We start from the raw sequence: 27,968 nt of genomic DNA, 5'->3' as shown, positions 1-27,968 counted from the left end.
GAGCTGTGGAAGTAAAGTGCAGAGGTACGGAGGCTCGAGAGTGTGCGGAAAGGGGCTGGTACCTGAGGACGCGGCTGTCTTTTTGAATCGGGAGGGAGTCACAAGCTCCCTACTGCTCTGAAATCCGGTTCCGGGAAGTCTCTGGGGACCCAGGACTCATACGGGGAGAAACTGGACTGTCTGGCAGCAGGCAGAACTCGGAACTCGAGGGCGGCTTTCCCTCAGAGGTGCTTGCAGCAATTAAATTATGAGGACACTGAGACGCGCGAGGTCCCTTAGGGCAGGGCTGAGAATCTGCCATAGTTCCTTGCTCCACCCTTTGATTCCCTGAGACCGCGCCCCCACCCAGGCTGCGGCAGAGGCTTTTGCATATGAATGCCCTGGCCCTTTGCAACCTGAAAATTACCTAACAAACTGCAGCTGGGCCACAGACCCAGACCTTCCAAGAGAAGGCCCAAGGCCCCACAGCAGCTTGCATTGCTTCACAGCTGGGCCTCATCAGGGCACCTCCAAACTCCAAAAAAGGAAGGGGAATCTGCAGTTCTCTTCATAGCTCCTGCTGGGTAACCTCCAAGAGCCAGTGTACCCAATGGTCAGAGGGGGACCATCCGGATTACAACTCCTCAGATCCATAAGGGACACACTCAGGGGGCAGACTCAGTGAGCACCAAAGCCCCACTGAAGCAAGTCTTGCCCCAGAAGGGTGTCTTCAGCACAGAAGTTCTCCCACTGCAGACACAGCCGATTCTCACTGCCAGTTGGCCTGGAGGTCAATTCCTCCCAGTGATCCTACAACAATCAAGGCATAACTACAACAAGACTATGCACAAAGCCCACAAAGGGGTGCACCAAGAGTGTCCACCTCAGGTAATGGGGGAGGCTGAGCCACTGGGCCCTACAGGACACCTAGCACACAAAACCACTCTACCAACACAGGGAAGCATAAAAAAATGTGGAGACAAAGAAACAGGTCACAAATGACAGAAATGGAGGAAAGCAAACGACTGGATATAGAGTTCAAAGCCACGTTTATAAGGTTTTTCAAGAATTTTATGGAAACCGCCGATAAATTTAGTGAGACCCTCAAGAAATCTAGTGAGACCCTCAAGGATATGAAAAAGGACCAACTAGAAATTAAGCATACACTGACTGAAATAAAGAATAATATACAGAGATCCAACAGCAGACAAGAGGATCCCAAGAATCAAGTAAAAGATTTGAAATACAAAGAAACAAAAAATACCCAACCGAAAAAGAAAAAAGATTCCAAAAATATGAAGATAGTGTAAGGAGCCTCTGGGACAACTTCAAGCGTACCAACATCAGAATTATAGGGATACCAGAAGAAGAGAGAAGGCAAGATATTGAAAACCTATTTGAAGAAATAATGACAGAAAACTTCCCCTACCTGGTGAAAGAAATAGACTTACAAATCCAGGAAGCGCAGAGAACCCCAAACAAAAGGAATCCAAAGAGGACCACACCAAGACACATCATAATTAAAATGCCAAGAGCAAAAGACAAAGAGAGAATCTTAAAAGCAGCAAGAGAAAGACAGTCAGTTACCAACAAGGGAGTACCCATACGACTGTCAGCTGATTTCTCAACAGAAACCATGCAGGCCAGAAGAGAGTGGCAAGAAATATTCAAAGTGATGAATAGCAAGAACCTACAACCAAGATTACTTTATCCAGCAAAGCTATCATTCAGAATAGAAGGTCAGATAAAGAGCTTCACAGATAAGAAAAAGCTAAAGGAGTTCATTACCACCAAACCAGCATTATATGAAATGCTGAAAGGTATTCTTTAAGAAGAGGAAGAAGAAAAAGGAACTCTTACCATTTGCCACAGCATGGATGGAACTGGAGAGCGGATAAATACCACATGATCTCACTCATTTGTGGAATATAATGAACAACATAAACTGATGAACAAGGACTGATCCAGAGACGGAGAGGCATTGATTGGACTGGCGGGCCTTGGAGGGAAGGTAGGAGAGGGTGGGGGTAAGGAGGAAAGATCAACCAAAGGACTTACATGCAAGCATATAGGCCTAACCAATGGACACGGACAACGGGGGGGTGAGGGCATGAGCGGGGGGGGAGGGGGGGGGCGCGGTAGGGGGAACATGGGGATAAGGACACATATGTAATATCTTAATCAATAAAAAATATATTTTAAAAATAAAATAAAATGAAATGAAGCGATAGCACGTACAGAAAAGCAGAAGAAAGGCCTTACACAGTGTGGCCTCTGATACCTGTAAGGTTCTGTGTCAACCTTACAGGCCAAAGCGCCGCTGGCCCACAGGGAACGGTCAGAGCCCCGAGGATGCTCCCCAGGGGCCGCTGATGGGGAGCGAACACCTTCCCAGGAAGGAGCCAGGATACTGGAGCCAGAAGGACCTGGGCACCCACAGCGCTGTCCCCCGTCAGAGGCCCAGGCTGGTCCTGAGCTCTCTCCCAGTCTCGGTTCCCTAAGTGGACTGAGGGTCAAACCAGAGCATGGAAGCCCAGATCTGACTGCTCAGGTAAGTTCTCGCACCCAGGCTCCCCCAGGTTCCACAGAAGAAACGGGGGCCCAGGGAGACTAGGCAACATCCCCCAACCACTAGCCTGGGGCTCGGGGGACACCCACAGAGCCCCCACAACTGAGTGTGGTCCAGAGGCCTGCCTGCTGGTCCTGACCTCAGGAAGTGCCCTGCCCTCCCTGGCCTCAGTGCCCCCGGGTAAAGAGCAGGCGAGGCACTGAACTTGACCTCCGGTAGCCTCCCTCAAGCCCCACACCCATCATTCCCATGCAACCGCCCTGTGAAGGCTGTGGCAGGAAAGGTGGATGGCTGGTCCTGACAGGAAGTGACCTCACAGGATGAGTGACAGGCCAGCATTCCATCAGGAGCCCCAGCTGCTGGTGACCTTCGGGGTCATGGGAGCCAGGAGTAGGTAGGCATGCAGAGGCCAAGCAGGAAACCGGATTTACTGAGGAAGGCCAGGCACATGGCAGACCCCCGGGCGGGGAAGTGACTTCATTTCACACTCTGTCCTCCTGGCTTCCGTCCCTGGCATGGGAGGGAGTTAACCCTGAGAAGGCCACCAGGCCAGAGCACGAGAATCAGGCTCGCTCCTCTCCCCACTCCTACTATTCCTGATCCACAGATAAGGAAACGGAGGCTCGGAGAGGCTGGCCACGGGGAAGGGACCCAGGACTTTCCCACTACACCAAGGTGCACAGAGGAAGACTCAGGAACTCAGGGGAACTCAGGAAAGGCTTCCTGGAAGAGGCGGCCAATTCTCTGTGCCTGAGGATGAGCAACCTTGGACCGACAAGAAAGGCATTCTGGCCAAGAAAGCGTAGAACCAAGATTCAAACTCGGGCCTACCTGGCCCCAATGTCCAGGCTTATCCCAGCCCATCAGGCAAAACAAAACCTAAAACCTAACGCCTAAAACCCGGCCGGGGAGCTCTCAGGCCTCCGGTGGTTTCTGGCGGGGGCAGAGCTCCGCCACCTCAAACCTCCAGGGGCAGAGGGACGGGCAGCAAGAAAACACCAGGGCCCAGGAGGGGAAGGAAAATATTTTCATGTTTTCCCCTCTTCCTGTTTATCTATGCTCTCGATCCCAAGCTCCTGTTTGTTCAGGGAGAGTTCTGCCAAGAGTGACATCCTGCCATGGGCCAGGAAGCCCCTACCGGCCTCATGCCAGGGGCACGGGGGCCCACCGCCCCCACAGACCCCGGCCTGGCCCGGGAAAGCTGCTTCATAAAGGAGCTTTCAGCAGAAGCCGGGGCCCCGGAAGGAGGACCCAAGCCAGGGAGGTGGCGCTGCTGCCAGCGTCGCCTCAGTGCCAGGTGGCACCGGTCAGCTCCGCTCTCAGGGCCGATCAGCTGCAGAGGTGACCAGAAGGACTTGAGGAAATGCCTCTGAGCCTGGCCAGGGCACTGTGCTGGGCGTGGGAACGCAGAGCATGGGCTGTGCCGTGAGGCAGACGTGGCATCCAATCCTGGCTGACTGATGACTTGCTGTGTGACCTTGGCCAAGTGACTGAAATTCTCTGAGCCTCGTTCCTGTATCTGTAAAAGGAGGATAACAGTGGAACTTCCCCATAAGGATGGGGTGAGGCTCACAACAGACCACAGAGGGGACGGGCTGGCACCTAGTACGTGTAAATAAACATCATTTATTCCCACTCCCACCATCAAGCTGGCCGACCCCCTTACTCAGTCCTGAAGGTCTGAGGTGCCTTTAAAATGTGCTCCAAAGAACAACTACAGCCTTAAAGAGGCATGAAACCTGACACATGCCACAACATGGATGAGCCTTGAAGACGTTATGCTAAGTGTTTAAATAAGCCAGACGCAAAAGGTCAAACACTGTACGATTCCACTTCTAGGAGGTGCGTTACCAACTTCAGAGACACAACGTAGCAGGGGGGCTGCCAGGGGCAGGGGGTGGGGTGGGGGAGGGAGGGAGATGGGGAGTTCGTGTTTAACGGGCACAGAGCTTCAGTTTCAGAAGATTAAAAAGCTCGGGAGGGGGTGGCAGTCGCACAGCCATGGGAATGTACTGAATGCCACTGAACTGTGCAATTAAAAATGGTTAAAATGGTAAATTCTATGGTAGGTATATTCACCTCAATAAACAAAATTAAGGGCCGATTCACAAGAGTCTTTAGATGCCCGCCTCCGTTTCTCTTCCTCCGCGTGGAGAGGTCCGAGTGGAGAGGCGAGGCTGGCACGGGAAGAGCCCAAGGCTGCACCTCCCAGGGAGCTGGTCCCATCAGAGATCCCAGCGGCGGGAGCTGGGGAAAGAGACACCTGCTGCGTCCGGGGCCTGGCGGGGCTGCGCGAGGAGGTGGCCCCGAGCCGGGCTGCCCCAGCCCCAGCCGGAGCCGCTCCGCAGGCTCCTGCCAGCACCAGGCGGGGCTGAGCCAGACAGCACCACCAGCACAGAGTGTGCGGTGTGCAGGGCCCCGCTCACACCTCGCACACCCCACACACTGTCCCAGGCCAAAGACGCCGGTGCAGCCCCCACGTGCCAACCCTGGCCCCTGCCTGGCCAGCCCAGAAGCCAACATCCAATAAATAACAATGCCTCCTCATCCCTCCTCATCCCCACAGCCAACGAAGGAAACTGTGACGGGCCCACTTCTCCGGGGCCAGGGATGGGGAAGAAGGGGGCGGCCAAGAGGAGACAGAAAAAAAGAACCCAGAGGCCCCCTGAGCCCAGCCCGACCACCTCCCTACAGGCTGGGGTGGGGGGCAGCGGGCCGAAGCTTGGGGGTGGGAGGTGGGTGAAATCAGAGGTGAGAATGCCTGGGGGATGGCGTAGATTCCACCACGGGTCACGGTTTGACCTTGGGCAAGTCCCTCCCTTTCTGGATCTTCTGAAGCCTCCTTAGTTTCCTTCTTGGTAAAACGAGGGTTCTCTCCCCTCACCCACCAAGCACTCCTGGGGATACAGCCTGGAGAAGTAAGTGCGCTCACCAAAGGGCAAGCAAGTGTTCAAAGCGTTCAGCAGCTCTTTCATAATCATCAGGACCGGTAACGAGGCAAAAGCCCACCTACAGGGGCGGGGGGTGGGGGGGGCACATTGTGGTACTCCCACACAATGGAATAGTAGACAGCAATGAAAAGGGGGGACCTGCTGATGAATCTTACAGAGTTTATGTTGGGAGGTAGAAGCCAGAAGAAGCCAGATTAAAGACAGCTTATACTTGTGGTTCCATTCACATAGAGTTCAGGAATAAGCAAGACTCATCCTCGGGAAGTCACTCCACAGCCACTTCAAAGTGTGGGAAGATCAGGTAACTGGCAGGGAAGGGGCCCCAGGGAACACTCCAGGCCACTGGGATGTCCTATATCTCTATCTGGGTCGGGGTCACACAGGTAATTCATCTGTAACAGTTCATCAAACTCTGTTCTGACTTACTGTGTAAATTATTTCTCAATTTTCAAAACAAAATACTAACAGCTAATAACTCTGCCTTCCTCTGAGGAATGCAGCGAGGTGATACCGACAGGTGTGTGCAGAAAAGCCACAAAAAGGGTCTGGTACGTGGGCTGGGAGTCAGAAGGACCAGGGTTCAGATCCTGATGCTCTCCCTCTGACTGGACACATTTTTTTCAGTTTTGACTTTTTGTGGTTGCTGATTAAGATTTTTTATTACAAAAGTAATTTGTACTGACCTTCACAAGTCAAAGATGAATAAAGAAAAATGCCCTACCCTCCAAGCCCCCTCCCAATTGATACATATAACTCCAACCCTGTCTGTTTAATGGAGGCATGCCATTTCATTGTATCGCTCCTCGTTCAACAAATAAATACAAGTATCCATTGTGTACACCAGACAGGCACAGCCCTAGCCTTTCATGGAAGGAAAAGACATTCCAACAAGGCGGGGGGGGGGGGGGGGGGGGGGTCAATAAGAAATACAACAGAGACACATTTTCTACATTGTGATGTGGGCTGCAAGAGGCTGCGATGCTGAGATAAAAAATGAGCAAGGCAGTTGAAAGGACATATTTTAGGTATGACAATCACAGCAGCCCTGTGCTGACATCAAAGGACAGGAAGGTTTCGGCCGCGTGGAACAGCAGGCCGGGCAGAGGGGGACACGTGCACAGGCCGAGGTGGGGAGGAACGCGGAACCGAGAGGAGACGTGCGGTCTCCGTTGCACAACCCTGCAACCCTTGCGCGCACAGCCCGACAGCCTAGGTTTGTAGGATGGGCCACCAACGTGTGGACTGCGTGGATAAGAAGGCATGTGCCTTTTAGACACTCTGGTAGATACGGCCACATTACTCTTCCAAAGGTTTTAGCATTTCACACAGAAAACAGAATTGCTTCAGAGGCCCGTTTCCCAACAGCCTCGTGGGACCAAGAAGTTATCAATCTTTTTCATCTCGCCCATGTGCAGTCTCGCCACCGCCTGTCTGTAGAGTGGAGTAAACGGCAGGCCCTCCTCCTCGGGACACTGTGAGGTTCGCGTAAGGACTAAATCCATCCAACCTGCTGAGCCCTGCGCCCAGCACGCAGTGAACGCTCAGCAAATGGGAGCAGGCTTTACCGCCATTTTTGAACGGGTGCCAGGAGGTTAACTAGTTCCATCATTACTAGGTAACTAGTTCCATCATTACTAGGTAACTAGTTCCATCATTACTAGACTAACCAGGGGAACTCCCCAAGGGGAGCGCTAAAGGCTCACCCTCACAGGTGCAGCGTGGCTGTCCATGGACCGGATAACAGGGAGGAGGGGTGGGAAACACTGGCTCAGCATGAGAGCACGTTGCTGGGAATCAAGAGATCAGATTCAAGTCACACTTTCTGAGATTCGCTTTCCTCGTCTATAACATGGGCTAATTCATTCCCGCTTCAAGCAGCCGTTCTACAAACACTGCTGGGGCACCTACTGTGTGCGAGGTCTCATTTTAGGGGCTGACAAACAGAACAAAAATTCCTGCCTCGTACATGCTAGCTGGAGAAACAGAAATAAACTATATAAATTAGTCAAGGATGTCAGGAGATGATACATGATAAGAAAGAAGAGAGTTATGGAGATGAGGCATGAAATGCTAGGATTCCCAGGGAGGCTTCACATTTGAGTAAACACCTGAAGGATGTGACATGGCAAGCGACATGGCCTCTGGAGGAAAAGCATCCAGGTTGAGGGAACAGCCTGTGCAAAGGCCCTGGGGTGGGATGTTCCCAGTGTGTCCTAAGGGGGTGGGGCAGAGAAGGCACCCAGCCAACTGGAACCATGAGGTAGCCAGTTTGGGTGGACAAGGAACTCACGGGGGTTGGTATTAGATGGGGGTGTCCTGGAGGCCACAGGGGTGTCACCGTGAGTTAATGGGGAGGCAGAGAAGTACCTGGATCAGACTTTTACATTCTAACAAGGTCGCCCTAGGCTGCTGCTGCGAAGAGGCCGGGTGGGAACAGGGGGGACGCTGACAGACCTGCAAGTGCTGCAGGGCCTGGGGCGGCAAAACGGGGAAGACAAGGAAGAAGGGCTCATCTGGATCCATCCACCGTGAAGCTGAAGCCAACAGGACATGCTGTCCTGTCATTTCTGAAGATTGAGAGACACAGAGGAACCAGGGGCATCTTAGGTATTGGGCCCGAGCAACTAACTGGAGGAATGAGGATGCCACTAACGGAGATAGGACAGACTGAGGGGGAAGTGTGAGGAGCGGGCTGAACAGACACACAGACAGACAGCCACGGCCTCACCCTGGCGGTAATCTCGGAAGGAAGCAGCAGGCCCTCGAGACCTACAACAAACAAGGAACTGCTCCTGAGGCCCGTGGGGGCCACTGGGGAAGACAATACGAAACACAGGAAGGGAAGAGTGGATCAGAGGGGAAGTCAGCGTGGGACACTTGTCTTGCTACAAGCTTTGCTGTCCCCAGGGCCCAGGTCACGGTCAAGGCTGCTGCTCACGGGCCTGCGTCACAGGTGGGGAAACTGAGTCCTACAGTGAGTACCACTTAGAAACCAGAACGGGCCAGGATGAGCTAAGGGGGTGGGTGGGAAGGCACCCAGCCAGCCCATTTAGTTCCTACAGCTCCCACCTACCACCCCAAACAAGGACCATGAAGCTGGGGCCCAGTGTCCCCAACACCCAGCACATCTGCAGGACCCCAAGAGGAGATGCAGGGCCCTGGGTTTTCCGGAGCCAAGAACATGACTCAGTCCAGACTCCATGGATGTCGGCTTTGGTATCCATGAGATCTTTTTTTAAAACTGGAATTTAATTCACATATCATAAAATTACACTTTTAAAGTATACAACTCAGTGGTATTTTGTACATCCACAATGCTGTGCGACCATTGCCTCTAATTCCAGAATATCAAGCCCAAAAAGTTAAGCACAGAATTACCATATGGCCCAGCAATTCCGCTTCTAGGTATTTACCCAAGAGAATGAAAACCAGGTATCCAAACAAACCAAGTTCACAGCAGTACCAGTCCCAATAGCCACAGACAGAAAAAATCCAAATGTCCATCAACTGATAAACGGATAAACAAAATTTGGTGTGTGAATACACACGCACACACACACACACACACACACATATATTCACTCTTCAGCTATAAAAAGAAACGAAGCACAGCTACATGCTACAGTGTAGATGAACCTTGATAACATTATTCTAAGTGAAAGAAGCCAGATACAAAAGGTCACATATTGTGTAACTTCATTCATATGAAATGTCCAGAACAGTTAAATCCATGGAGACCAGAACAGAGATTAGTGGTTACCAGAGCTGGGAAGCGGGGTGGGGGTGGGGGTGGGGGTGGGGGTGGGGGTGGGGGTGGGGGATCTGGAGTGACCACTTAATCGACATAGTTTCCTTTTGAGGTGATGAGAATGTTTTGGATGTTCAACATCACTAACAGGGAAATGCACATCAAAACTACAAAGTGATATTACCTCATGCCTGTCACGGCTATTATTTTAAAAAAGATAAGTGTTGGCAAGGATGTAGAGCAACTGGAACAGTTATGCACTGCTGGCAAGAATGTAAAATGGTGCAGCCACTATGGAAAGTAGCATGAGGGGTCCTCAAAAATTTATAGTAGAGCTACCCTATGATCCAGCAATCATTCCACTTCTGGGTATTCACCCCACTTTGAAATCAGGATCTCAAAGAGATACTGGTCACCCAGGCAGCACTGCTCACAATGGCCAAGAGATGGAGGCAACCCTAATGTATGTGTGTCTGTGTGTATATACACATGTGTTTATATATAGGTGTGTGTGTTTATATATACACACATATATGTGTATATATATGCAAATATAGGTTCACAGTTGTATTATTATTTGTATTACAACTGTAAGCCTACTTTTGACCATCCCATGTATATATACACACAACATTTGCTTTACACACACACACACACACACACACACTGGAATATTATTCAGTCTTAAGAAAGGAGATTCTGCAATATGATACAACATGGATGAAGCTTAAGCACATTATACTAAGTGAAATAAAGCCACCAGTCACAGAACAACAAAGACTGCAAGATTCCACGTAGATGAGGAATCTAAAGTAGTCAAATTCATATAGACGCCAAGAATGGAGTGGTGGTTGCCAGGGGCTGGGCGATGGGGAGTTGCTAATCACCAGACATAAAGTTCCAGTTAAACAAGAAGAGTAAGTTCTAGAGATCCGCTGAGCAACACTGTCCGTGCAGGCAACAGTCCCGGATTGCACACTTCAAAAATGTGTGAGGGAGGTAGATCTCAATAAAATAAAAAATGTTAAATGTTTGGGAATTAAATAGAGGTGATGGTTGGTTGTCCAGTATTGTAAATGTACTAAATACCCATGAATTGCACATTTTAAAATAGTTACTGTTTACACTATGGGATCTCACCTCAATTTTAAGAAAAAGGTAACTAGCCGAAACCGGTTTGGCTCAGTGGATAGAGCGTCGGTCTGCGGACTGAAAGGTCCCAGGTTCGATTCCGGTCAAGGGCATGTACCTGGGTTGCGGGCACATCCCCAGTAGGAGATGTGCAGGAGGCGGCTGATTGATGTTTCTCTCCCATCGATGTTTCTAACTCTCTATCTCTCTCCCTTCCTCTCTGTAAAAAATCAGTAAAATATATTTAAAAAAAAAAAAAAAAGAAAAGAAAAAGGTAACGAGAGCCACCCCTGGGCCATCTGCATACCGCGCTGCCATGCAACTTGGGCTCCAGTCCCGTTTACAGTCCAGTTCCTCTCCGTGAAGGCCAAATGGCATCATCGCACACAGCACAAACAAAGGTTGTGGTTCAACAGAAGAGGGGGTGGGGTGGGGAACTGAGCCACTTATAGCCCCTGCAGCCTGGATGTCCCCAATTCAAAGGCCCAGCCTCTTAGCAGTCGGGACCATGTTCACGTTGAGACCATCTGTGTGAACTGGGAAAGCCCATCTCTGCCTGTGCCAAATTCCTGATTCCCACAAGAAGTGGGTTTAAGGTCGACTATGTACAGATTCAATAACGCCTCTATTCCACCCGCATCTTCAATCACACAAGCCAGCTTTCCCGGTACCAAGCAATGCACTATGGAAACAAACACTCGGGTTCAAATGTAGATAACCAGAATTACCCCAAACTATACAACCAGCCCAACACTATTAATGTCACTCTGTCTAGCAGGCTCAGGTGACAGGGACAGGGAGACAGAAGAAGTCTGGAGCACAGCTCCCTACTATCAACCCAACACTGGAAATGGAGTTGCTATTTACATCTTTCCATTTGAAATGGGTTGGCTTTCTGGTTTTATTAGTATTTCATGTTTACTTTATAGATATGTAAAAACTATGTAAATATAAGGCACTTTATCTGGTTTTATATTTGTACACATTTAACTTATCCTATATAATAAAAGGCTAATATGCAAATCAATCAAATGGCAGAACGACCAGTCGCTATGATGCACACTGACCACCAGGGGGCAGATGCTCAATGCAGGAGCTTCCCCCTGGTGGTCAGTGTGCTCCCACCTCCCTGGCAGCGCTAAGGATGTCTGACTTCCAGCAGTCGGACATCCCCCAAGGGCTCCTGGACTGTGAGAGGGTGCAGGATGGACTGAGGGACCTCCCCCCACCCCCCACCCCCACCCCCAAGTGCACGAATTGCGTGCATGGGGCCTCTAGTATTCCAATAAGAAAAGTTAAATAAGTAAGGCGCTTTTTTTCCTTTAAAAGGGAATACACACACACACACACACACACACACACACACACACACACAACATACTGTATGATTCCATTTATGTGAAATGTCCAGAAGAAGCAAATCTATGGAGACAGAAAGTAGATTCTGGGCTGGGGGTGGGGAGTGACAGCTTAAGGCACAGGGTGTCTTCTGGGTTGGTGACAACGCTGTAATATTAGACCACAGTGTCAGGTGCACAACTCCAAATATACTAAAAGCCACTGAATTGTATGCTTTAAATGGGTGGATTGTATGGCATGCGAATTAGATCTCAATAAAGCTATTTTTGAAAGGGAGAAGGTCGACCTACTACCCAGGAATGAGCAGCACTAAGCTGGAGAAATCACCGAAAACCAGCCCACCTACTAATAGCTTCTCTCCCAGGCCCACCCGTCTCTCCCTCCCCATAGACCATCCTCCAGGGCCCGGAGAAGGAGGTGAAGGTGAAACCCTGAGTCACCAGCCAAGGCCATCTTGGGTGAGCAGCGGGCTGCCCTGCACACCACACAGGATGCCTGCCTCCTGGAACTCACTTCACACAACAGTAGAAGACACGACTTTGAATTATTAAACTAGGAAAATCTTAAAATGATGAAAACCACCAGTGTTAGGAAGTATGCAGGAATGTGAGTCGTCGTCACACGATGGCAGTGTCAAGGAAAGGAGCAGGACAATACAGATGCCCACCCGTGACCCAGCTGGCTGGGGCCAGGGCTGAGCCAGGAGCATGCAAATCTGAGCACAGGCACCCCCTTCCTCAGGAGGCTGGAGACATCCCCACCCCCCACATGTGCACACACACGGGGCAAAGCCTGCCACTCAAGAGAGCATCGCATCAGTGGGACCCCAAGCAGTTTCCTAGAAGAGTCTGCCTCCCCAAGGGGCAGCCCCACTGCAGCAAGCAGGGAGGCCTCAGGGTCTGTCCTCTGGCAACTCAACAGATCGCTCTCTCCTTGGGCCTACTCCTTCCAGAGACACTTGGCAGAGGCCCCTGCTGCAGCCGCTGGATGGGAGGCAGGGGTGGAAGGCACGTCCCCCTGACACCAACTTGTCTGCACCCACGAGAGAATGGCCCCTCTTATTCCAACACCTCCCTCCTCCAGAAGCCTGCTCTGAATGACCACCCCAGGAAGCTTTCATTCTGTCTCACTGATCCCCAGCTCAGGGCCCGGGGGGAGGTGGACACCCCCATCTCCCAGCCCTCAGCTCAGGGGGAAGGTTCCCAGGAAATGTGCTCAGGTTCCGGGGACTGACGGCTACGCGATAGGTGGGTCCCAGGGCCGTGGACCAAGTGTGATCCCGTTCATATGCCCCCATCAGAAACTATACACAGTCACATAGAGGCACAGGAAAAAGACAGGGACAGTCAGCGAGTGCTGACAGTGTTAACCTCTGGTGAAGAGAGAAGGGAAGGGGAAGGGGGCTTTTTACATTGTACTCTCCATGAAGTTGCTCTTGAATCTTTCATAAAGATCATTGCTTCATATTATTGTTTAATTGTTGAAAACATATTCAAGAGCAGGGTGGGTGTCCATCAACTGGAAACTTGATCAGCAAGCTGCCTCCATCCTCAGGAACACTGCTCAGCTGTGAAAAAGGAACTCACTCCCAAAACATGCAGCACAGTGAACACATCTCAAGAAATCACGTTGAGTACAGAGGCCAGACATGCCCTGGCCGGTTTGGCTCAGTGGATAGAGCGTCAGCCTGCGGACTGAAGGGTCCCAGGTTCGATTCCGGTCAAGGGCACATGCCAGGGTTGTGACCTCGGTCCCCTCACACTTGCAGGAGGCAGCTGGTCAATGATTCTCTCTCATCGTTGATGTTTCTATCTCTCTCTCCCTCTCCCTTCCTCTCTGAAATCAATAAAAAAAATTTTAAAAAGAAGCCAGACATAAAAGACTACCTATTATATGAGTCCACTGATGTGAAAATCCAGGGAAAAACAAAGCCACAGTGACAGAAAGGAGGTAATTGGGCCTGAGATCAGGGGTGGGGGTGGTGACTGACTGCAACGGACCACAAGGAACCTTCTGGGTGATGGAAGTGTCCTCAGAACTGACTGAGGTGGTGGCTACACGCCCATGACATTCACCAACACTCACCCAGCTGGGTGCTTAGAATGGGAAAACGTTATGGTATATTTACATCAATAAAAAATGTTAAGTAAGGTAGAGGAGGGATGGGGAGTAACTGCTTAACAGGTATGGGTTTTCCTTCGCGTAAGGAAGCTGTTTCAGAAATTGATAAGCAGCAGTCACATGGCATTGTAAAAGGTACTCGATGCCACTGAATTGCACACTGGAAAATGGTTACTTTTATAGCACGTGAATGTCACTTCAATTTGAGATATTTTTAAAGGTAAACAAGTAAAAACTTATTACACCCATTTTGCAGATGAGAACACTGGGCTCAGAGGAAGCAGTCCACTGCCAGCCCAGGGCTTTAGAGCTCAGTAGAGTCCTGCCGGGCACCTCCCCCAAGGGCTCTCAACCCCAGGGCCCATCTCCAGGGAGGGCCCCTCTCTCGGGGGCATTCCCCACAGGTCCTGGAGGGCGCCAGCAGAGCGGCACCTGCAGGAGGCCCCCACGTTCATGAGCTCCATCAACAGACAGGCTGCATGGAGAGCAGGAAGAGACCATCCCTAAGAAGGTGGTCAAACTAAGGCTAAAACACCACAGGGCAAGGACGCGTGTGTGGAGGGGGCCCCATCAGATCCAGGCGGAGCGAGGTCTTCGAGGCCCTGCCAACAGGGCCCTGGGTGCTAACGGAGCTGCTCCCGGAGAATGAAGAGGTCAGTACAACCCCGGGACCCAGGAGGAAGGCCTCGTTAACCACTGGGCAGCAGTGGAAGGGGACACAGCCACCAGCCCCTCTGTGACCAGCAGGAGAGGGGTTAACTCTTTCATGGGGTCTACAATTCCAGGAAGAGGAAAAGGGGAGGAGAAATTCCCTCTGTGCTTTCTAACCGGATTCTTCAAAACCACCTGCAGATAGGCAGGCCCTGGGCTCGGCAGCCACAGAGACTGGCACGGTCCAAGGTCATCTGAGGGCACCCACCTCTCTCCCCTCACGTTGGCCCAGCCTCATGGGCTTCTCATGGGCGAGGGCAGGAAGCCCAGCAGTGGGCCCACAGCCCTCCTCCCAGCACCACACCCTCCCTCCTCCCGGAATTTCCGAAAGCCCTAGCTCCCTGGGAACCCGCAGGGTCATCAGCGACACACCCAATTCCCAGATGCTCCCCACTGCCTGCCATGCACGTGCAGGTAACCCCAGATGACCCATGTCTCTCTCATCGAGTACCCCAGACCAAACAGGGGTAGCCCCTCGTGGCTGTAATGGCTACGGGAAATACATAAAAGCCATTTCTGAAGTCCAGAAGCTCCTTAGGAAAGGCTAAGGAGTTTTCAAAGGCTTCAGTTTATTGAAAGGTAGGGGAGGAGGACTTATTAACCCACGGGTGTCTGGACTAAGAGCAAAAATAGGCATGCTGCCGAAACCGGTTTGGCTCGGTGGATAGAGCGTCGGCCTGCGGACTGAAAGGTCCCAGGTTCGATTCCGGTCAAGGGCATGTACCTGGGTTGCGGGCACATCCCCAGTGGGAGATGTGCAGGAGGCAGCTGATCGATGTTTCTCTCTCATCGATGTTTCTAACTCTCTATCTCTCTCCCTTCCTCTCTGTAAAAAATCAATAAAATATATTTAAAAAAAAAAAAATAGGCATGTTGATCTTGGGGCAGGAGCAGTCTGAGGCCCCAGCTCAAAAATGAGGGGCCCCCGGGAGGGCTGGCAGCATTTATAAGGAGTTAGGGGAGTCTCTGGAGAAGGGGAGACGGAGAATGCGATTCCTAAAAGGGAAGGGAGAAGAATTCTGATGGACCTCCAGCCCTTGTCCTAACAGGGAAACCAGGGCTGCCTCAGAGCCCAGAGCGGGAGGGACAGAAGGCCCAACATGCAGGGTCTTTCCTCCCAGGCCAGGGGTCCTGGGGGTAGAACCCTCACCAGATCCACGGATCTGTTCATGTACCCTATACACACCAAGGTTGCCACACCTTTGCAGGGGCTGCTCTCTGCTTGGGAAGCCTTCCCTCACACTTGCAAGCTTTTGGCCATCCTTCAAAGCCCATCTGAAGCGTCACCCTGCCCCCACGCAAGCCATTCCCTGCTTCCAGCTCCACGCACAGCCAGCACAGACCCTGTGACGGTACCCGGCGGGTACAGCATAATGTACACACGTGCCTCTCTTACCGGGCAGGGGCCGGCTCTCACTCACCTCTGCTCCCCTCACCACATACTGAACCCCGAGCCAGAAACCCCAATCAAGAGGCATCCTGGTGCCTTCCCACCAGGAGGCACCATGCAAGCACCCTGGCCTCTCTGGCCTCACAGTTCTCTCCCTCCGCTGAGTGACAACAGAAGCACCTAGTTTACTGAGCATTTACCCCGAGCCACATGCTACCACCTGTGCGCTCCATGCACCACCTCCTTTCATCCTGAGACCTTTATAACAGTTATTATTATTAATCCTGTTACACAAGAGAATCAGGCACAGAGAGGTTACGTGAGCTGCCCAGGAGCACACAGCTAGTGAGGGAAACAGCAGACATTTGGGGAGATAGCAAGATGCTCGGGGGGTGAGGAGTCGTTGTCAGGACAAGTTCTTAGTGGAAGAGGAACCTTCTCTCCTCAGTTCCAGCCAAAGCCCTGGCAAGAGCAGCAGTGCCTCCCGCCTCCCTCCGAACCGAGCCTGCCGCTTCCAGGCCCATCCCCATTCTGAGTGCCAGTTACAGGAAACATAAAAGGCCCATCTGCAAGTTCCTTGGCCCCGGACCAGGGAGGTGCGCGGCTGCCCACTGGGAGGCAGAGCCATGATTTGGGGATATTCTTAGCAAACCACTGGCTCCCCTCCCAGCGGCCCAGAAGGCAGCAGGCCCTGTCTGCCATTTCCCGACCCTGCGTGGAGGTCCCGCAGAGCTCAGGAGTGGCTGGTGGGCCGGGGTGAGGACAAAGCCCTCCAGCTTTCCAACAAGCAGCGCCTGCATGCCCAGCCTTCCCAGGGCTGGCACCTGGCTGCTGGGGCAGCTCTGCAGTCCTGGCCCAGGCTCACCATCAAAGCTCCACTGACAGAGACTCGGTGCCAGACCTTGGACCACATGCGTTCCCCAGGTTGTCTGCCATTTAACCCTCACAGCACCCCCCAAGGGCTGGGTCACTGGCCTCACTTTTTAAAAACGAGTTTCATTTTAAGTGAGTTATTTAAGACATTCAGTAATTTGCCCAGGGTCATACAGCGAGTTCATGTCAAGCTGTATCTGGACTCTGGGCTGACTCCCAGTCTCCAGGGTGGACAGATGGTAGCCAGAGGTAGGAGGCCCCCTTCCCTGCCCAAGCCCAGGGAGGTGCAGTCCACACGGGAGAACAACGGTTTCATCAAGGACCCCACAGCATGGCTACACTCTCTCCCTACCAGGATGGTCCCTTCCATGCCAGACACCCTCAGCTTGGGCTCAGAAGGAGAGTCCCCAGCCAGATTCTCCTCCCACCCCACCACCCCGGACACAGCCTCTCTTCTGGAGACTCAGGAAAGATGAGACTCAAAGGTTCAGGGAGCCCTGCTCATGCTAAGGTATGCACCCAGCCCTGTTACTAGGGAGTGAGGAGGTCAAATGATTCTCAGAGCCAGACAGGGAATACTGAGCCCTCTGGGGTTTCAAACCAGAGTGGAGGTCTAGAGATGAAGCCACCCCACAAAGTACCTGCACCATCACCCCAAGCAGGACCAGTTCCGAGCATTGCTGCCACATGGGGTCACAGGACAACTGAGCGGTACCCACCTCAGACTGCATCTCAGTACCCACCTCTGTGGGGTCCTGGCCTCTGCTGTCAGGTGACTCAGCGGGTACAGGTGTCTGTCTCCCCGGGGAGCCCATAGCCACCTCCATGTCTGCCCAGGTACTCAAGCCACTTCTATGTGGCTTCAGCCATGTCTGTGCCCATGAATGTCAGCTCACATCCATGTTGGCAGCCCAAATGTCTGCACACTTACACATGTGCCTCCCATGTGTGTAGGGAGGGGGGGGCAAATCCCAGTGAAGGAGCAGATCTGTCTACGTAGTATCTGTGGCCCATGTTTCTGTGTTCACACTGTCTGCTCCTATACACATCTTGCCCACCTCCATCGTCTTCCTGTCTGTCGTCATGTCTCTATCCAGTGTCTGTCTGCCCACGCACTACAAACCTGCGTACACATACATCTCTGCTCACACAGCATTCCCCACCTGTGCCCGAGTGACCCTGCGTGTGCCACCTGTTCGGAGTGGGTGGGCATGTTCACCCCAGTGCTCACCGTGCTGGCCAAGGCTGCGGGGTGAGCTCAGCAACTCCCACTCCTACAACAGCGCCCAAGGCTGCGGGCACAAGCACACTGCCACCTCCGCAAGTGTTCCAGAAAAGCAGAAACGTGCCAGGGATGTTGGGGGAGGGCAGAGCCCCAGACACAACAGAACCTCAGACGTGAGGTCAGCGCTGCCCTGGGTACCTCCCACCTCAAGCCAGCCCTGCCCTGCCCAACCCACCCACCTCCAACACCCCAACCCCAACACCCATGGCCAGTGAATGGAGAGTGCCTGTCTGCACTCACAGGAAACAGTGTCTGGTTCAGGGCCTCCTCCAACCTCATCCCCAGCCCCCAGCAATAGAGGCTCTTAAGAAAGGAAGTGAGGACTTCCTCCCGGCTGGCCTCTGAACCTCCAATAAGGCTGGATCTAGACCCCAAACCTCAAAGGTCCCAGGACAGCTGGGAGAGTCCGGGGCTCAGCCTGACCCCAGAAGTCCGAAGAGTTTCTTCAGAAATCTACCAGCAGGAAAAAAACACGTGGGAGGGGGCTGGAGGAACATAAGCATATGAAGGGGATGCCTGAGCCCTCCTGCTGCCCCTGTCCCTGTGAGGGGCGGGGAGGGCCTCATTACTAGCAGGTAAGTAGGAAGGATGGGTATGGGGCCAGAATGTTTTAAGCATAACTTGCATGATTGCAAGAGAACTGGATCCCAGCCCCCATCTCCCCCCTAAAGCAGCCTATGTCACTCATTTAGCAATGAATCGTGTGGCCTCTTGGCATTTACACTATCATTACTAGCCCGGGGCTGGTATGGAAGCCCCATATCAGCACACTGGTTTCTGCCTTATCTTCCCCAATGGGGCTGAGCCACCAGAGGACACAACCCTCCACCTCCTCCCACACTGCCATCCTCCCAGGCAGAGCCCCGTGCCTGGCATGTAAGGGGCACTTGGTCTCTGGGTCAGGTTGCTCTGCAGAAAAGCCAGGGGGTTCGTCGCTGGGCCGCTGGTTGGGAAGGTAAAGAACCCCGGAAGCTTGATGAAAGCAGGGAGATGTCTTCCTTCTTCCACCTCTGCCTCCCCGTGAGAGAGACCACGTTCCAGCCACCCCGGCCACTTTCCGCGAGGCAGCAGGTCTGCCCCACACCATCCTCTGCTTCCTGGCAGGTGGGGGTGGCTCTCCTGGGAGCCCCGGGCTGGCAGAGGGCGAGGGCCAGAGTGGCTCCGAATCAAAGCTTGTGCCCACTGGTACCTCTGGGCTCTCCCCCTTCCACAGGCCTCAAGGCCCCAACGTATGAGCCCGGGGAACCCCAAGTGTGGATCGGGAGGCAGCTTCCCTCCCTCCCCGCCACGACGCGGGAAGCCCAGCGCAGGGGCCACCCCCAGCTCTAGCGGTGAAGGTGGAGGTGTTGCCAGCCCACGTCTAACCGGGAGCAAGGAAAACCCCGGGAGAGAGGTTAGCCCAGAGCGCGACAAACAAAACGACCCGGGACCCGCTCACAGTTTAGTGCGTGCCGTCCGCTCCCTCCCGGGCACCAATCCCGTGCGAGTCTGGGTGGGGGCCCATCTCCCCTCCTTCCCGAGAACCCAGAGAGGCCGAGCTCCTGGGGATGCCGAGTGGGTGGTCGGAGCAGCCTGGGGGTGCGGCGGGGGAAGGGGGTCCCGGATCTGCCCTACCCGCGCCCGCGTGGGTACCTGCCAGCCTGCGGTGGGCGCGCTGCGCCGGGACTGCGGGCGCCGAGTCGGGCAGCGGCGGGGCGAGCCCGGCGCGGGCTCTGGCTCCGGCTCGCTCCTCCCCAGCCCATCCGCGGGCAGCGGCGGCTCCGGAGGCGGGCGGGCCGGGCGCGACGCGGGGCGGTCACCAGAGCTGGAGCCCGCGCTCGCCGCGGTGGCAGCAGCGCGACCCAACCCTGCGCTTCGCTGGGGTCCCCGCGCCCCGCGCCACAACGCAGAGGGGCGGCCTGACTAGGCCGCCAATCACCGCTCCCGCCACCCCTCCACCTCCGCCCCCCGACCAGCCCGAGCCCCGGCCCCGGCCGACAGGGGGCGGGGGGCTCGGATTTAAAGACACACTCACCCGAGCCGCGTCCGGATCGGCGCCCAGAGCACGGCTCCAGGCCGGGAGGGGACGGCTGGCCCCACCTTCCCGGCCCCGCTTCCTCCTTCCGCCCTCCCACCCAGCTCGGGAGGAAAAGTTTGGGGCGGGGGAGGCTGCCTGGGAAGCCAGTTCCTCTTCTCTGGTCGTGAATTCGGTTCGTTCTGGAAGATACCCAAACCCGCCTCCGGGCTGGGGAAAGAGGCCAGTGCGGTGGGCGCCACACCCCCCCCCCGGACCCAGCCCCCCGGCCTGGCTTCCCTCGCCCCTCTCAGCCCTGTAAAGCCAGGAGGGCTTACTGCGCTGTGCAGCCCGATCGAGGCGGTTGCCTTCTCTGGGCCTCGGCCACTCCGTGCATCTAGGGGCGAGTCCTCCTAGCCCAGGAAACCCAGTGAAACGCGCCCCTCAGCCCCCGGAGGCGAAAAGGGGAGATCTGGCAAGAAACTTGGAAGGGAAGGGGGTCCCCCTTTCCCCACCCCTGGGCTCCCGGGCGTGGCACGCGCAATCCCTACCCCCAGGGGAGCGGGGTTGTCACAGCGCGCCAGGCCCACCTGGGCCCAGCAGGCACGCTCGCCCTCCCCTCGCACGCGCTCCCGTGGGCATCCACGTGCGTTCACTCTCCACCGCAGCTTCCTCTCCCGAGTCAGGCTTTGTTGTGGTTGGTGAGTCACTTCCTCTTTCCGCTCCGTGCTCGGGAAATCCTTATTCCTCACCTGTCACTACCTGCCTCGCTCCCAGTCTGGACTAGAGCAGGAGCGGATGGAGCCCAGGTTCCCCATAATGAAGGCAGCTCGGGCCTCACCTCTGTCCAAAGTCGGGCCAGAAAGCGCCCAGCTGGGAGAGAGGCCCTCAGGCCCACAGTCCCCCTGAGCCCTGGGAATACACAGACGAGAGAAGTGGCTGTCATTTGAGGTGCGTACCCGGTCCCCAGCACCTCGGTCTCACCTGCTCCACCCGGGTGATTTTAGGAGTGAAGTGCTTTCACTACCCCTGTTATATGGATGAGGACACGGCCGGGAAGGCTTGCCCTGGCTCCAGGCCTCCCTCCCTACCTAAGGTGCGCCAGGAGGAGAAGAGCAGAGAGCGCCCAGGAGCGCTCTTGGGAAGCAGATCTGACCTGCAGATCTAGGCTCAAACTGGCTCATGGTTTACCGGCCGTATGGTCTGGAAAAAGTGGCATAAGCTCTTTGTTCTCCAAGTTCTTCATCCAAAAGATGGCCTGTCCTCCCTCAAAGAGAGGTTGACGAGCCAGGAAGCAGGGGGTGATGCCCTGGCCTACTGTGTGTCACACTGTAGGCTCCATCCTTGGTCACGGTCCCCTCCCTTCTTCCTCAGGCCACAACCCCATAACCCACCCCTCCCGCATCCGACTCCCCAGCTTATGACCCGCCATCATGAGGATGCTGTGTTCTGCATAACTCAGCCAGGACTGAGATAGGGCTGCACATACGCACTAGCATGTGCATGCACATACATGCGTGCACATGCACACATATACATACACACACTCACAGCTCCCCCCAGCCCACTGTCTAGCAGATGCTGGAGTACATGGCTGGCTATCTCTCTAGACTGAGCTCCTGGAGGACAAAACTCCATCCCTGGTCCCCATAACAGTGCCTAGCACATCATCATTCACTCGTTTGTATCCACCATGCAACAGCAGGTGTTCTTGTTGAATCAGGCAGAAAAGCCCGGGGCAGAGATGTCCCCAGGAGAGCCAACAATCACAGCCCTTCTGGCTCCAACAGACAACCTTCGGGCTCAGCTGGTAGGCCCCAGAAGTAGAGGGCTGGGCCACGGTGGAACCTGGAAAGCAATCAGCTCTGTGCCTGTGTGCAGAACTCTGTAATAAGCAGCACCTCCGCAGCAGTTCAGGGAGCCATACTCTTCATTAGTGTGTGCTCCGTGATGTATCAAGCTCCCTCCCTCTCTCCGTTCCCTCCATCTTGTTTTTAGTAAAACTCTTCTTCTGAATCAGGAGGAGGAGGAGGAGGGAGATGGAGGCGGAGGAGGGAGGATTAAGGAAGGAAAGAAGGGAGGGAGGGAGGGAATGAGGGAGGGAAGGAGGGAGGGAGGAAGAGAGGAAGGGAGGGAAGGGAAAAGTAGAGGCCTGGGGTCTTTGAGGTGTCTCAGAGACAAACCACGGACTGCATCCAGACCACAGTGTCCAGCCTCATCAGCTCACCCCCAGTCCTGAGGCTCTGCCAAGTCCTGTGTCCCTGGCTGCCTGCTGGCCGTGGAGCTGGGGGTGCCCCCAACAATAAGAAAGCCTTCAGGACCAGATTTGCCCCACCATGTCCTGGGAGGGGGAGGGAGCTGCATATTGAGGGAGAGAAGAAAGAGGGTCACAGAGCAGCCCTAGGTATACCCAAGAGAAGGCCTTCTCCCCAGCCCCAGGCAGAGGGAAGAACAGCTGGGCCAATTCTCTCACCCAAACTGTCACAGAAGCTCACTGAGGCCCAGACACTCAGAGCAGAAGCCCAAAGTCCCTGAGAGAGGAGCCATGGTCCCAGAATAGGACCTCCATCCACTCAGCCAGCACCCTACCAGCTTAACCACCACCCCACACCCCACATGCACAAGCACCTAAGAGACCACCTTATTGTCCACTGAATGCCAGGGTCCTGTGTATAAAAGCCTGCTTATGTGTGCACACATATGTGCTTGCGGTGCTCATGTGTGAACTCACGTTTGCAAAGATGTGAATAAGGGAGTGCATGTTTGTGCAAGTGTCCAATAGATGTGAAAGTGGACGTACAAATGAGCATGTGTGTATATGTGATGATGTGCCTCACACACAGAAACCAACGTACTACAGTCCAAAGCCAGGCTGCTGCTGCAAGGAAGAGTGAATAAGCCCATTACTCATGCTTCCAGAAGAACTGCTGTGGCCGTCCACAGCCCCCTCTGCCCCAGCAAGCAAGGTGCTGGTGCTCCTGGGGGAGAGCTCCCAAGTTTGGTCCCTGCACAGGAAAATAAGCTGTAGGGAACCCCCGGTTCCCTCGTGGCAATGCTCAAGCCAAGAAGTATTTCCTGACAGGCACAAATGACTCGCTGGAAGGCAGAGGAGCTGGGTTCAAACCAGCAAAGATGAGACTTGACAAAAGACGAGAAACAGACCCTACTGCTCTCTTCCGCTCCTTGTTCCCCACCAAGCCCGCCCCAGCTGGGGACACTGGGTCCGAGGAATGGACAGTGTCAGGGCAGGGAGCCAACCTAGCCTTGCTGCCCACAGCCACGGTATTGCCAAGAACTGGGGCCCACATAGGCCCTCCAGGTGGGTGTCTTGGAGCCTGCAGGCTTCCCCTGAGGCAGATGATCTCTGAGCCTCAGGTGTGCAAGCCTGCTGCCCAAGTCCCCACCGAGACCACCTCCACCTGCCCTGGCTGCCTCGGGTCCTGCTGTGGCTGTCCTTCCAGGGGTCCTTCCAGGCCCGCTGCCCAGTCCCCGGGACCCAGCACCCCTCGTTTATTCAGGCCCCTTCTGTGTGCAGTCCAGCTGCTTGAAGACACGGGCTTGGAGGAGGGCAGGGCTGCCCGTGATCTCGCCTCAGCAACTTAACCACTATGTGACCCCCACCCCTAAAAACATTACATTTCTCCAAGTCTCATTATTTTCATTTGTAAAATTGTGTGACGAGCAGATCCTGCCTCCTGGGAATGTCTGGGGGACTAAAGGGGCCTGGCACTCAGCCAGAGCTCACTGGCACAAAGCTCTTGCTATTGTTACTGTTGTTGCCACCTGAACTCACACTCTGACCCAGCCCTGAACCTGCCAGGGCAGAGGGTTCTTTGAGGCTGAGTTCAGGTTCCACCTCCGCTGGGTAGTTTTCCTGGCTCACAGGGTCTGTCTGCGCCTGGACTCCTTCCCCCATTACCTCTGAGCAGGGGTCTGGGACCTGAGCACCCCTGCCGGGCACAGAGTCTGTTCAGTAATTGGTATTATAATTAAAAGCAAGATTATTCCTTTTATCATCGGTTGTGCCCTCAGGCCCAAGGATGACATCTGCCACCTCCCAAAGTCACACATTGCTTTCAAATATTTTTGACCAAGAGTCAAAGTAAACAATACATTTTACATTGGACCACCAGGTCCACAGAGAAAAAAATGTGTGTGTGTTTTACACACACACACACACACACACACACACACACACACATGCTTAGCCTTACTGTGTGATGCGTCCTGATTCTGTCCTATCCTATTTCTTTTTGTTCTTGCTGATTGCGTTGCACAAAACTGATTTCACCTGTGACCTGCAGTTTGAAAATGCTCCACGAATGATGAGGTGCCCGAGAGCAGGGGGACCACCCTCCCATCCCCAGCACCACTCAGTCCCTGACTCAAGAGTGCCCAGGAGAATGCTTCATCAGAAGAAGAGAAAAAAGGGAGAAGGCCCTGGCTGGCATGGCTCAGTGGTTGAGCATCGACCTATGAACCAGGAGATCACAGTTCAATTGCCGGTCAGGACACATACCTGGGTTTCAGACTCGATCCCCAGTGTGAGCTCACTGGCATAACGGTGTGAGGCGTGCAGGAGGCAGCAAATCAATGATTCTCTCTCATCATTGATGTGTCTACCTCTCTCTCCCTCTCCCTTCCTCTCTGGAATCAATAAAAATAAAAATAAATATTTTTTTAAGGGGAGAAGGAATCCTGACTCATTCTTCATTCAACAAATAGTTAATTCATGCATCAGTCAGTCAGTCAACAAACATTAACAGAGCCCTGTTCTAGGCCCTGCGTGGTGAACAGGCAGATGAGGTCCGGCTTTCATAGAGCTGACATTTAATTGGGTGTGGGTGAGGGATATAATAAACAGGTAAACAAAAACATAATTTCTGAGTGATTCATGCTATGAAGAAGATAATACAACAGGATGATCTAGAATAGTGTACTGGTGGGGCTACTTTAGAAATGATGGAGGTCGCTGAGCCGCAGCTACCCCATCTATAAAAGGGCAACAATGGCATTTACTGGAGCATGTGGCTATGGGGCTTACATGGGGCAATGGGTTCAAAACGCAGCACCACCCTTTATTGTCATCGTTATTAGATAAATAAGTACCATTGGAGATAGGCCGAGATAAGTCCCACAAAGCATAAGATTGCATTGGGGCTCAGAAGAGGGTGAGGGGACAACGCTGCCGACATGACGAACCCAGGACCCACGCACGTATGACTTGTCCCCGTGCCCATTCTCCTGGCTTGTCCCTCCCAGTCCGGCCCCCAACTCCCTATTCCCACTCCACCCCACAATTCGCCCAGCCCAGTTTGAGCTGTCCTTTCTTTAAAAGCCAGGGCACTAAAGGGATGTCCTCCTTCTAGTGGGGTGTCCTAGACCACCCAGAGACAGATGCCTCCACACCCAGCAGCCTTCAGCACCCCAGCCAGGCCATGGTGAACACCCCCCACCCCCCAGTTGATGAGACCATGCCTGCCCAGGAACATGGGTGCTGAATTCCAGCCAGACAGCAAGGGGCTAGAGCTCTGGAGCCCAGCCCCAGGGAAAGGCTGAGACGCCCGGGTCTGTCCAGCTGGAGCCCAGAAGTCTCCAGGGCAGGACACTGTCTTCCGGTCTCACAGGGCTGTCAGGGAGAGAGTGAGTACCCCTGTTTCAGGGAGAGCTGCTTAAGTGTCCGAGCTCCAAGGGACATTCTTTAAGCACCGACTATGTGCCTGACCCTGAGCTCAGGGCCAAGATGAGCAAGAACCCACCTGCCCTAGGTGCTCACAGTCCTGTGGGAGAGGCAGATAAGTGAACTGTTTTAGAGTGATGTGTTTCCTGGGGGAGGGGAGCGGTAGGAAGTGAGACCAGGGTACTAGGGGAGTTCGCTGGGGTTGGGAGGGTGGGGGCGCACTCAGCCTGACCTTCCAGGTGGGCTCAGGGGGCAAGTGGATGTCCTGTGGGGGACCCGCCGACTCTAGCAATCACAGTGACACGTTCCCGCTTTGGCACCAGACAGACGTGAGTTTTAATTCAGCTCTGCCACTGGTATCTGTGTGACCGAGGGCAAGTCTCTGAGCCTGTTTCCACATCTATAAAGTGGGGATAGTCATACCTACCTTGACAGACTTTTGAGATTAAATGAACCCTTAACCAATAGCTGTTGGACAGTTAGCTCAATACGTAATAGTAGTGTGGCTTCTGCCGTCATGGGAAGAGCCCTCTGAGGCTTTGTCCCTGGCCTTCCCCTCCTCTCGCCCCTCCCGCCCCTGGCCAGCACTTGCACGGCTCCTCCTTAGAGCAGCAGAGAATCCCCTGCCCCCACTGCTATCAGAAAGGAGCTCAAGTGGCCTTCCGCTGGGTCTCACTGCAGAATCCCAGGCCTGGACATTGGGAATAATGAGGCGGAGGGAGGGGGGAGGTGAGAGGGGGTCTGCCAAACCCTGCAGCAGGGAGACCATCCATCGCTGCATAAACAGGCTGTCACCCCTCTCCCTCCCACCCTGTCTCCTTTAAATAACGTAGATCTGTTGCCCAGTTGTCTCCAAGCAACACCACTCAGGCTCCCAAGGATGTCTCACTGTGACAGAGCCTTTTATGCAGATGCTGCAGGGGAGGTGGGGGCGGGGCAGGGGTCGAGGGAGCTGCAGAGGCCTTCCTGTGGCAAGCTCCTGGTCCCCGGGACCAGCGCTCGAGGCCGACCCTGCACCGGACCGGTGGGCAGGGGGGCGGTGCTTTATTACCAGAAACATTCCAAGAGAGGTGGGGGGTGGAGCTTGGCTTACAGAGAAGTCCCAGACTTCATGAAGCTTGGAACACACAGGAGCCAGCCAAGTGACTTGGAAAGATTGCTGGCCCAGGCTCAGCCAGACTCACTGGCCCAGGGGTCGTTTTGTCCCAGCCAAGTCACCCACCCTCGCTGAACTTCAAAGAACGTCGGTGCTAGCAGATAGCCTCGGTGAGGAGAGGGACACCCGGGCACTCTGACAGTTTCCATCCAAGTGGCACACGCACAGACTGTTGGCCTCAGCAATCCCGTCTCTAGGAAAGAAGCCTAGACACATACTTGCCCAGGCACAAATGGACAAATGCACCAGATTATTCCTGGTTTCCATTGGTGAGAGATTGGCTCAATAGTGCGACTTATCAGATCCACAGTTCCAGGCTCAGGGCTCCCAAACCCCTAGGAATTTCAAGGTGCTGAGAGCAGCAAGAATTTCAAGTGGTGCCTTTTGCTATGTTAATGAAGTGACATTTGAGTGGGGATCCTTGCTGAGAGGAGCCAGCCCAGTGGTGAGAGGATTGGAATGTTCAGTCCCACCCCCTGATTTCCAGGGAGGGGAGCGGGGCTGGAGGTTGAATCAGTAGCCAATGATTGACTTAATCATGAGTAGGTAAGGAAGCTTCCATAAGCCCCAAAACAACAGCAGATTTCAGAGCTTCTATGCTGGGGAAGCAGAAAGCTTCCACCAAGCCGGCCCCAAGCTCCAAGAAGACGAGCTCCTGCAGGCTGGACCTCGCCCTGCGGGTCTCTCCGTCTGCCTGTGGGTTCCTGTATCAATCTCGGTAATCCAGAGCAAATGGGTTTTCCTGACTTCTGTTCTAGCAAATTCATCGAACCTCTGATTTGTAGCTGGCCGGCCAGTCAGAAGCACAGGCAACAAGCCAGGCTTGCGACTGGCATGTAAAGTGGGGGGTGGTCTTGAGGGACTGAGCCCTGTGCCTGTGGAATCTGACTGTCTCTGGGAGGTGGTAGTGGTGCGTCTACATGGAGTTGAGTTTTCGGACACCCTCCTGGTATTGAGACTTGTTCATTGGTGTGAGGAAGTCTCCACACACAGGCTGGAACTGGGACTGGGAACTCGTTTTC

At 54.0% G+C, this 27,968-nt stretch overlaps 1 protein-coding gene across 5 annotated transcripts in view; it reads right to left on the bottom strand.

The window, feature by feature from the left end:
• Window positions 1–20,278, bottom strand: part of PALD1 (phosphatase domain containing paladin 1) — a 71,300-nt gene extending 51,022 nt beyond the window's left edge. For 4 of the 5 annotated variants that reach the window (XM_036336981.1, XM_036336987.1, XM_036336986.1 and 1 more), the window contains exon 1: window positions 20,132–20,278. The gene's annotated coding sequence lies outside the window, so the exon portion shown is untranslated. Of the gene's footprint in view, window positions 1–19,749; window positions 20,012–20,131 lie in introns of those variants that run through there. The other variant, XM_036336982.1, reaches the window with a different exon arrangement.
• Between the last annotated feature and the right edge of the window lie 7,690 nt (window positions 20,279–27,968).

The sequence above is a fragment of the Myotis myotis genome, unplaced genomic scaffold, assembly GCF_014108235.1.
Source record: "Myotis myotis isolate mMyoMyo1 unplaced genomic scaffold, mMyoMyo1.p scaffold_m19_p_15, whole genome shotgun sequence".
Lineage (NCBI taxonomy): Eukaryota > Metazoa > Chordata > Mammalia > Chiroptera > Vespertilionidae > Myotis > Myotis myotis.
The sequence above is the reverse complement of the archived record's forward strand: the minus strand, read 5'-3'. Positions and strand labels throughout refer to the sequence as shown.